General features: G+C 41.7%; 1 pseudogene; it reads right to left on the bottom strand.

Moving 5' to 3' along the window:
* Positions 1–4,930: 4,930 nt before the first annotated feature.
* LOC133252846 (small ribosomal subunit protein eS4, X isoform-like) lies at positions 4,931–5,779 on the bottom strand (annotated as a pseudogene).
* Positions 5,780–11,465: the final 5,686 nt, after the last annotated feature.

The following is an 11,465-nucleotide window of genomic DNA, read 5'->3' as shown; positions in this document are numbered from 1 at the left end:
TACAAAATCTTCACTAAAAATGGCAAATGTGTATTTTAAAAAATTGCCTCAAAGGGTTAATAAAATTAAAACTATAGAACAAGTGTGTTTTTTCTTTCATCAATGACAGTGAAAAGACACAAGACACCCCCAGGATTCAGTACTGGTGACGAAGTGCTCATGAACATTGTAGTAAAAAGGAATAAACTGAGAAGTATAGCTCTGCGGAAAGAAAGTTGGTAATGTACTTGAAGAGTCCTAAGAATGTTTAGATAGTTCTACTTCTGTGTGTGTCGTGCTTAGTCGCTCAGTTGTGTCCGAGTCTTTGCAACCCCATGGACTGCAGCCCGCCTGGTGCCTCTGTCCATGCGGATTTTACAGGCAAGAATATTGGAGTGTGTTGCCACGCCCTCCTCCAAGGGCTCTTCCCAACCCACGGATCGAACCCAGATCTCTCGCATTGCAGGTGGATTCTTTACTGTCTGAGCCACCAGGGAAGCCCAGTTCTACTTCTAGGAGAGTATAATAAAAGAATAGTGCAAACTTTGAATGATGCATGAGTTATGTTAGAAAACTGTAAATAATCTTGTGCAAAATAGGAAAATGTTAAGTAAATTATGAAAACACTAATAAGATGAAATATTTAAGATGTTTAATGTTTGCATAGAGCATTTCAATTACATGAGGAATTACTATGGCAGAATGTTAAAAAGAATAAAATTGTAAATAAAATAAATATCAACTTCAAAAATAAAAAGAAAATAAAGCTTGAAGTAAATATTTTTAAATGGTATAATTTACTGATGTTAATTTCCTAGTTATAACAAACATAACAGAAATATGTAAGTTGTCAACATTATGGGAAACTGGGTGAAGGGTCACACAGGAGCTTTGTTACCATCTTTGCTATTAATACATTTCAGTGAATCTAAAATTATTACAAAATACACAGTTCATTTAAAAAAAAAAGTTATCATGTATGGATGACACGTGGTAAAAGAAAATTTCAGTGAATTTTTCTTTATTTCATGTTCCCATCTTTTTGAAATTTTAATGTATGATCAAGTATTCATAATATGAAGAAAAAGGAATCATTTTTTTAAAGCCTCAGATTTTAAAATCCTCAACACATCAATTATTGGTGGTGGGGAGACAGAAAAGTGTATTGACTTATATATCCTCCCCCATAAAATGCAGAAATCGAGTGATGATGAGGAAATTGAGAATCTATAATGACAAAGACACCTAGATGCCTCCTGTCCGTGAGACTCCGAGAGGAGCACTGTGGTGACTTAGTCATACCACTTCCCCAACATGGGGCAGAGATCACCAAGGCTCTATGAACACAAGATAGGGGTGAACACCCATTACCTCTGGGGCTAACTGGGGAGAGCCCTCTGACCAGCCTGGCCTACGGGAACCTAACATGAATGGATGGAGAGTCTGAATCCAGAAATGTCTCCAAAGAAATGGTTTATTTCAGACACTCCCTGAGCAAGCAAATTTCCCAAGGAAGTGCACTCTTTAAAGAATAATTAAGAATTAATAGTGGGCCAAAGTTAACATATCTACATGTGGTGACTGCTTCTAAAGGACAAAAATATTTGAATTCTCATTGAATACACTATTCCCATGAAAAGATGCTCAACATCACTTATGTTGATTATGTGATTAATTTCCTTCACCTTGATGCAAAGCCTCACAGTTTAAAAAGAGTCAAGGTCAGAACTAATGAATGTTCATGGGTGCTCCAACTTTTCCTATGGGAAGTGTTTGAGATCTTCCAAGAATGGCCTTTTTCACTCATATTTTTACAAGTACATTTTCCCCTCTGTAGGCTATTCCTGTGGAGAAGGCAATGGCATCCCACTCCAGTACTCTTGCCTGGAAAATCCCATGGGCGGAGGAGCCTGGTGGGCTGCAATCCATGGGGTTGCAAAGAATCGGACACGACTGAGTGACTTCACTTTCACTTTTCACTTTCATGCATTGGAGAAGGAAATGGCAACCCACTCCAGCGTTCTTGCCTGGAGAATCCCAGGGACAGGGGAGCCTGGTGGGCTGCCGTCTATGGGGTCGCACAGAGTTGGACACAACTGAAGTGACTTAGCAGCAGCAGGCTATGCCTGTGGAATTGAATCACCAGCCATCCTGACTTATTTTTCCCCCTTTCTTTGAGTTTTTTTTTCTACCAGCTTTATCAAGATATAATTTACACACAGCACTGTATAAGTTTAAGGTGTATAGCATAATGACTTGAGTTATGTATATCATGAAGTGATTAGCACAGTAAGTTCAGTGAATATCAGTGATCTCATATACATACATAATGAAAGAAACAATTTTTTTTTCCTTGTGATGAGAACTCTTAGGACTTACTCTCTTAGCTTTTACATATATAGAATAGTATTAATTTATCAGGTTGTACATTACATCCATAGTACATATTTATCTCATAACTGGAAGTTTGTACCTTTTGACTGCCTTCACTGACTTGCCCTTCTCCTGACCCCCATCTCTGGTAACCGCAAATCTGCTCACTTTTTCTTTGAATTTGTTTCCTTTTGAAGTATAATTATTTCCTATTGTACAACATAGTGATTAGTTATTTCTTTATATCCCAAACTAATCACACAATAAGCTTGACATCATTAGTTAATGACAATATTCCCCACACTGTACATTTCACACCCAGGACTCATTTGCTTTGCAACTGGATATTTGTGCCTCTTAATATCCCTCAGCTAATTCTTTCCCTTTTAATTCCAAGTTGTAACTAACACTTGCTAGCTTTACGGTTAAAACTCATGGCGGTCCCAAACTTCTTGAGGTGGAAGTGTCTTTATTGATGAACATGTCAGGCACCATGGGTCTATGTCTCTTTGACTGTCCTGGTCTTGACATGGAAAGCCTTGCATCCTTCCTTGGGATGTGAAAGTGCTAATTTCGGTGATGGGTGGTTGTGGAGGTTGTAGGGAAAGCTCAGAAAAGAAGGGTTGAAAGTAACCCCATGTTCGGTGTCAAATGGTCATGGCAAAAATTATCCTCCTGACCACTGGCTGATATCGCCACCATGATGTGCAGTTTAGGACAGTGGATGAGGCATTGCTGCTTTGACCTAAGTGTGGAGCCTGAGTGTTGTAAGCCTGAGCACTACAGCTTCTCTACTTTGCGTGTGAGTTCATTACTGTACTTTGATAGTGCTAGTTTACTTTTTAACTTTATGAATAGTATAAATATGTTTGCTACTTCTACTGAAATTCCCTGAAAGTGTTAGTCATTCAGTCATGTCCAACTCTTTGTGATCTCATAGATTGTAGATCACAGGCTCCTCTGGCCATAGAATTCTCCAGGCAAGAATATTGGAGTGGATAGCCATTCCCTTCTCCAGGGTATCTTCCTAACCCAGGGATCGAACTCCAGTCTCGTGCATTGCAGGCAGATTTTTCACCATCTGAGCCACCAGGGGAGGGTTAAGTCCCCTCAGTTAGTTCAGTCACTCAGTCATGTCTGATTCTTTGTGACCCCATGGACTGCAGCACACCAGGCTTCCCTGTCCATCACCAACTCCCAGAGCTTTCTCAAACTCATGTCCATCAAGTCAGTGATACCATCCAACCTACTAGACTTTTATATTTTATTGTTTATCTTACAATGACATTCCTCTCAATCTCTACTTGAACCCAGCCAATCTTAATTCTCAGTCCCCACAAAAACAGCAAAAAATGTGTTAAAGCTGCAAATAAGTAAATAAGGGCATAAAAGGTACACCAATCAGGTAAAACATAATATGAAAATGACACACACATTCAATAGTTTCAGACTCAATCCTCCCTGCCTCCTAAGAAGGAACATGAAGGAGTCTCACGGGACTGAGCCCTTAACCTGTGGGAGCTGAAACTTCTAGGTTAATATTGTCAAATGGAATAGAATCAAAGACACCCAACTGGTGTCAGGGAATTGTTTGGTGGTGTGGAAAACACATACACACATATACACTGAGAGGCTGAGCTACAGATGAAATTATTGACCTTAATACTCAACCCTCTCTATGGTCATGTCTTTTCTCATTCAATTTTGCAATTCCTCCCATAAAAGATGGAGTGCATTTCCCCATTTTTTGATAGTGGACTCAGCTGGTGACTTGCTTTTAATTCCTTCTAGGTCCAGACTCAAGTGATCCCCGTTTTCTGCTTGCCCTCTTGTGTTTCTGCAATTGCCAGGTGAAGAGCATGCCCAGACCAGCCTCCCAATCAGAGTAAAAGGTCAGATTCTTGGAGGATGTCCTCATGCAATCCACAGATTGTCCAGCAGAGTTAAGCCTGACCTAAATGGGCAGACCTCTGGAAAATCTTCTGCCGTGGAGGACAGGCATGTTTCTTATCTGCTCTGAGATTGATCCTTCAAAAAAACAATCCCCTGCGTTATTTTTTGACCAACAAACTGATGTAGGGTGGATTGGGCCAGTCTTCGCCCAGATTGCTCTCAGATTATTCCTCATAGTTTCTTTGCACTTCCTCTGTGTTACAGGGGGGCTGGCTCCTGCAGGCTGCATTTCCCAGGCACCCAGGTTTGGCTTCTGGATGGGTCTGACAGTGAAGACCTTGTTGGGAGACTGAGAAACATGAAGAAAGGAGATGCTAGTGCCCTCTGGCTGCTCCTCCATTGCCGCAGGTCATGGTGAAGAAGCCCACCTGTGATGCCAGCTCCCAGCAGCGGTCCTGGTCATCAGGGACACTCCTTCCTACCTGGGCCCTGTGATCTGGGGTTAGTAATTCCCAGTTACACCTCTGGTGGCCTCAGTGTTCCATCTGGCTTGTCAGTTCCATGTGTACCCTACCCCTGCAATGACACCTCCTCCCCTTTTCCCTTGGCATGTTGACAAAATTTATTTTATTGATGTCGTGCCATATGTTGGGCTTTTGCTTTGCTTTCCTTTTTTTTTTCACTTGGTATTATCTTTAATTACAAAGACTTTTCCAATCACATCATATAGAGATCATTTTATCCACTGCTCTGTTTGGCTGCCAATCTCTTATCTCTCTCCTCAGCAATGGTAAGGCAAATACCCTTTCCACGGGGAAGAGAGATCCACGGTTTGTTGCCTTTACCAAAAACGAAAATGTTTGAGAGCCGTGTGGCAAAGCTGTTGTTCGTTCACATCTTTCACATGAACCACATCGAAAGAACCTGGATGTCTCTCCCGGTTTGTAATCACACCAATTCTTCCCAGGCTAGCACCTCCAGTCACCATGCACAGGTTACCAGTGTCAAATTTGATGAAATCAGTAATCTTGCCAGTCTCCAAGTCAATCTGAATGGTATCATTCACCTTGATGAGTGGATCAGGGTAACGGATGGTACAAACATCATGGGTTACCAGATGAGGGATTCCTTTTGTCCCCACAAATATCTTTCTTACTTTGCACAATTTATACTTGGCCTCCTCAGGTGTAATACGATGAACAGCAAAGCGACCCTTGGTGTCATAGATCAAATGAAAATTCTCTCCAGTCTTATCAATGCTGATGACATCCATAAAACCAGCAGGGTAGGTTATATCTGTGCAGACTTTGCCATCAATCTTAGTGAAACGCTGCATGCAAATCTTCTTTACTTTATCTCCAGTTAGGGCATACTTAAGTCTATTCCTTAGGAAAATGAATAGGGGGAGACATTCCCTTAGCTTGTGGTGGCCAGTAGATGGACGAGGGGCAAACACACCAGTCAGTTCATCCAGCATCCAATGTTTTGGAGCTGCTACGTATTTCAGGTGCTTCTTGGGACCCCGAGCCATAGCTGTGCTAGGCACGAAAAGAGCTGTTTTTCTTTTTGTTCTGCAATTATATGCAATACTTTCCCATACAACTTAAAGTTACTCCTTAAAGCTGAGTTGGTTTCTGTTTCCTAGTTAGGCCCTTGTTAGGCAAGGTGTGGTGGTGCAAGGTTAGGCAATTTAGAAAAATAGCCTTGGAGTAGAAAAGGAATTGACTTGAGACACTGTCGTTCCAGCCTGATACCCAGAATAGGAATTCCCTTGCAGTCTCTATGAAGAGGGCCATCAAATGTGACCTTGGTCCTCATGGGGACAGCACACTCCACTCAGTGCTCGTGGAGGCAGCACGTTTTCTGGCCTTGTTTTCTCAGTCCCTGGTGAGATTTCCCTTATAGCAGCCAAACCCAACCCCCTCCTTGCTACTCTTCACAGAATTACAGCAGGTAGTTCTGTACCTTCTCTTCCTCTCCTTGCCCCAATATCTTTTTCTTCTTCTCCAACTTTTTATGGAAAGCGTACAGACCGTCAGCATCATGGTGCAAGGAGCATCTGGAGCATCACTTTTAAATGGTTCTTATGGCCATCTTCCCCTGCCAAAGGACTGGTTCAGATTGCAGGGGCCAAGACTTAACCTTAACTGCAACACTTTCATTGGCTGGAGTCTGAGGTTGCATTAACTGTTGATGTAGCCACGTTAGCTCACTGGTTTATATGTAAATGTTCAGTCCAATAAAACCCTTGGCAGCTTTGGGAAGCCATGAGAGCTTGTGACTTGCAACACTCAGTAAAAAGTCTCCAGGCTGTTGAATCAGAGGGATGGTATGGGGAGGGAGGTGGGAGAGGGGTTCAGGATGGGGAACATGTGTACATCTGTGGTGGATGCATGTTGATGTATGGCAAAACCAATACAATATTGTAAAGTAAAAAAATAATAATAATAAATTTAAAAAAAAAGAAACAAATAGAATGACAGATTTTTTTTTTTTTTTTAGCAAAGGTGGGTTTAATTGGGGTCCACAGAAAATTGCAATTCAAGTTTTGCAATTATGGTAAACCGTGTACAAATACCTAAGCAGCAAAAGAAGGATAACAATTTTATAGAGAGGAAAAGGAATATAAGCAGAGTCCATGGCTTTTCATTGGCTGACTCCTTGTCAGGAACGAAGAGGAGTCTTTCTTCTTCCTAGTAAGGTCTGCTAGCCTCTCAGGACATGAGAACTTGCCCTTCTGGTCTCCCAATTCTATTTAATTGAGGTTTCTGTTTATTCATTTTTTTATGAAGCCTCGATTGGAGTCTCTGATGTACATTCAATTTTCTGAATGGAAGATGCTACAGCTTCAGTGATCAGAAATAATTTGGGGCTGACTGTCCCACTGATTGTTACATCTTTCAGGTTCACCCTTTTTGTGACCCCCTAGTCCTTTCTTGGTTCTGTGTTTTTGTCAATAAATGAAATGTTTTATTGTAGGTGCTCTTAAGTTTCCAACATTACATTTTCGGGAAGCTTGGACACTTGGCCAGGGTAGTAATGGTCATCAGCCTGACTAACATTTATAACGGGTTCCCAAAGAGGCAGGCACTTTATACACATGGTTTAATCCTCTTAATAAACCTATAACACAAGAAATATTACTATCTCCACTTTACATGTGAAGAAACTGGGCACCGGAGAATGAATTGGGAGTGACGGCAAGGCTACAGGCAGCTGGGCTCTGAAGCCTGACTCACCATCTCAGGCCACCATAGCAAATGCCCTCCCCCAAGTTCACCAACTCAGGACATGAGTATTGTGCTGAACTGAATTCAGTTGATAACATTATCTGAAAATGTGGGCGGGCTGTTTACTTATGGAATTAAATCAGCCATGCAATCTAGGGACCTAAGAGCAAGCACATGGTGGTTTTCTTCTTATTCTAAAAGTAGTTCTGAGCTTTTCTCTTTTAGGGATTTCTACTGTGTTTACAAATCATTGAGCCTTATGCTTTCCTAGGCCAGTAATAAATGGAACAAGAGGGAACAATAGAGATTAGAAATGTGTTGGGTGGATCACGTCTGATAAATAGATAGCTGTATTTTTAATGAAGATGGCATGACTGGAAATCCCATTTATAGTTATCTAGTTTTCTTATTTTTTAAATGGATAACAATAATAATAATATAGGGCTCATTTCCAAAACCACTTGAAGAAAATAATATGAAATTTTAAGAAATATTATAGAGTTATTATAAGTTATTTGGTTGCAAAACAAAAATAAAAGGTCACCTCAAAAATCAAGATTTTTACCCAATTGATGCAAAAAAAAGAAAAAATCCTAATACATTTCTCTAATGTTCCCAGTCGAAAACAAAATCATTTTTAAAAGGACTGCCAATTCATTCAGAACTAAAAACTTGATTCATCTTACCACACGATTTGGTTTCTCCCAGTTCACTTTTGAGAAGGATTAGATGACAGGTGTTCAACCAAGACTTTCTGTATTACTTGTTTGATGATTAATGGGGTCTTGGCACAAGAGTGGAGTTTTAGAAAAGAAATAGGAGACGCTTTGTTGAATAGACATGGAGCTTCATTGTCCCAGAATGTAGGTATCATTTCAGAAAGGAATCTCTCCCTGAGAAAACACATTCATGAAAAGTAAAACTGTTCATGAAAACAAAATCTGAAAGCAGTAATACAAAGGGAAGTTAGGATGCCTACTCCTGAAATCTTAGTTACCACAATGTCAGCTGGCAAGCCAGGGTGAAGTGGGCTGTATGGAGAAACAAAAGAAAAGCATAAACTGCAAAAGACAAATCATTTTAAGCATTAATTAACCATTTACTGGATGCTAAAATTGTGCAAAAAGTCTTTTTCTTTCTTTCTTTTGTATTGGGGCATAGTTGATTAACAATGTTGTGTTAGTTTCAGGTGTACAGCAAGTGATTCAGTTATACATACACATGTATCTATTATTTTTCAAAGTCTTGCCCCATTTAGTTTATTATAAAATATTGAGCAGAATTCCCTGTGCTATACAGTAAGTCCTTATTGATTATCTATTTTAAATATAGTAGTGTGCAGAGGGTCTTTTAAACCTTTAAAAGATAATGTGTTCTGACCCTATGAGAAGTCATGACAGTATTGCCCAGACTAAGGTTGAGTCACTGAGTAGAGAATTCAGAGGAAAGAAAGATTAATATAAGCTTATGAGATGAGGTGAAGACTGTCAACCCGAATAAAGAGGTTAATTGAGGCAGGTTCAATTGAGAAGAAACTGAGTTGTTTTTCTGGTTTAGCAGAAGAATTATAATTTAGGAAATGCATGCGTTAGTGCTACAGGTGAGTCCACTGAGGGCTTGGGGTCTGCTTTACTTATGGCCTGATGTGCAAAGAGGGGAACGTCCACACAGAATCCAAGCAGTAAGTTCCTTGGCTTGAGGATGGGAAGAGATCCTTGGTGAATGTTCATTGATCAAGAGATATCTCTAGGTGTTCTGTAAATCAGGCATTTACAGGAAATCAGTCTCTCCATTCTTCTGAGGGTACATGCATGTGATTCTCCATTTCATATCCTCCAGTTTCATTTCACACTGAAATCCTTTCACACATCTAAAGTGAAGTGAAGTCGCTCAGTCCTGTCCGACTCTTTGTGACCCCATGTACTGTAGTCCACCAGGCTCCTCCCTCCATGGGATTCTCCAGGCAAGAGTACTGGAAAGGGTTGCTATTTCCTTCTCCAGGGGATCTTCCCGACCCAGGGATTGAACCCGGGTCTCCTGCATTCCAGGCAGACACTTTAACCTCTGAGCCACCAGGGAAGCCCCAAAGGAGAGGTGTAATGCCCTGGACTCCTGGTTTTTCTACAGCTTTTGTTTGGGGAATCAAGTCCCTCCATCCTCTCTAATTCCCTTGGCTCATGTCCCAACAACTGGCCAGACAGCCCACTCTCCTGTGGCTGTCTGGAGAACAGACACCACTGCAGCCACCACTTCGGGTAACCCTGAACTTACCACCCACTTTCTAGCAGTCTTTTCACTGTCTCAAGATCTTATTACTTACAGGATAATCTGGGTCCCATTGGGCACTAGACTCACGGAGAAGGACCTGGGCCAGGAAGTGTCACAAGCAGGCAGGGCAGCACCAGGACCTCTGTCAGGGTCAGTCCTTGCTGCAGTCCAGTGCCCCAGACACAGCGCAGGTGAATGAGGTGACAGCAGGTCCACCTGGGTACTCAGAAGCCCCAGCCCCACAGGAGCCCAGGTCTCTCCTGTCGCCAGTCCCAGTAATGAGTCACCTCAGTTGGAGAAGCTTCCCACCAGACATGCCCATACACTCTCAGAGCCCCAAAGTCAGATGCAATTTACATGGTCAGGGTTATTTCACCACAGTCGGTGCTGCCTGGTGGCTCAGCTGCCAGCCCCCTTTCTCAGGGTTCAGGGGAACAAAATCACAAGGTCAGCCTGAGGTCAAATGTGCCCCCAAAGGAGAGGGTTCTGCCAACCTTCCACACACAAGGTCACCTGGTATTTTGATCACAGGGATCCTTGAGAAGAAGGTGGTTTCTATTACAGTTGGGTTGGCTTTGGAGAATAAAACAAGAACAGAGAGGAGCCCCATGTTTCCCTGAACTGGGATGCACTGTTTTCTTCTCTTCCTCATCAGTGTCTAGGTCCACTCTTATAATTCTTATCTTTTTTGCACCTCTCCACATCCCATAACCAAAACCCCATAATTGAAGAAGCAAACCTGCAAAGATGATGCTGGGAGAGGGCAACGCACAAACATACCCTGATGAGTCAACACAGGCTGTGAGTTCCAAACAGATGGTGAGTGTCAGCAATTCAAATAAAGAATGTAAATATGTAATGTTTGGAAGTCTATTGACCAAATTGATAATAGTATTTATGTCTATGGGAAGATAATAAGATCTTTAGCTTTCAGCACTACTAATTGCAATTTTGAATTTTCATTGTGTATATTTCTTTTACAATTTTTAAAATGGCTTCCCATTTTCTCATATGGTAAAGAATCTGCCTGCAAGGCAGGAGACCTGGGTTCGATCCCTGAGTTGGGAAGATTCCCTGGAAAAGGGAATGGCTACCCATTTCGATATTCTTACTTGGAGAATTCCACGGAGGAGCCTGGCAGGCTACAGTAGGGCTTTCAGCACAACTGATTGCTATTTTGAATTTTCAGTGTGTATATTTTTTTACCACTTTTTTTAAAGCAAGTATTCATAATTTATACTATCCTGATGAACCGAAGCAAGGATCCTGAAGTGGGGAGAATGTGGGGCCCAGGTGTCCCAGGCCATGCATGACTGATTCATAGGGAAGCACATGGAGCCCAGTTGAGCACCCAGTATGAGAGCAGCAGGCACCCATAGCAACTAGTCAGGCGTTGCTTGATCCCTTTTGGGGCTGCTGCATCTTGTTCCCTAGAATCAGCTCAGGGCTCCTGGCACATTTCAAAGTCTTTGGCTCCTTCTTCTGGACAATCTCTGCACAGCAACCATTTTCCTCGGTGAAAGCAAGAGCCGCGTTTCTGTTATACAGAGGCAGAAATCAAACACTGAATAATTCATGGAAATTCTGGTTAGAAATGATTGCTTAATTCTCCAAGAGACAAACTCCATGAAATAGGAGTCTGAGTGCCTGTAGTGCAGAATGTTTCCTTTGGCTGCATCCTTCTCTCCATGGAGGTTCAGAGAACTTCCCAATGCTACTCCA

The sequence above is a fragment of the Bos javanicus genome, chromosome 8 (genome assembly GCF_032452875.1).
Source record: "Bos javanicus breed banteng chromosome 8, ARS-OSU_banteng_1.0, whole genome shotgun sequence".
In the NCBI taxonomy this organism is placed as follows: Eukaryota; Metazoa; Chordata; class Mammalia; order Artiodactyla; family Bovidae; genus Bos; species Bos javanicus.
The sequence above is the reverse complement of the archived record's forward strand: the minus strand, read 5'-3'. Positions and strand labels throughout refer to the sequence as shown.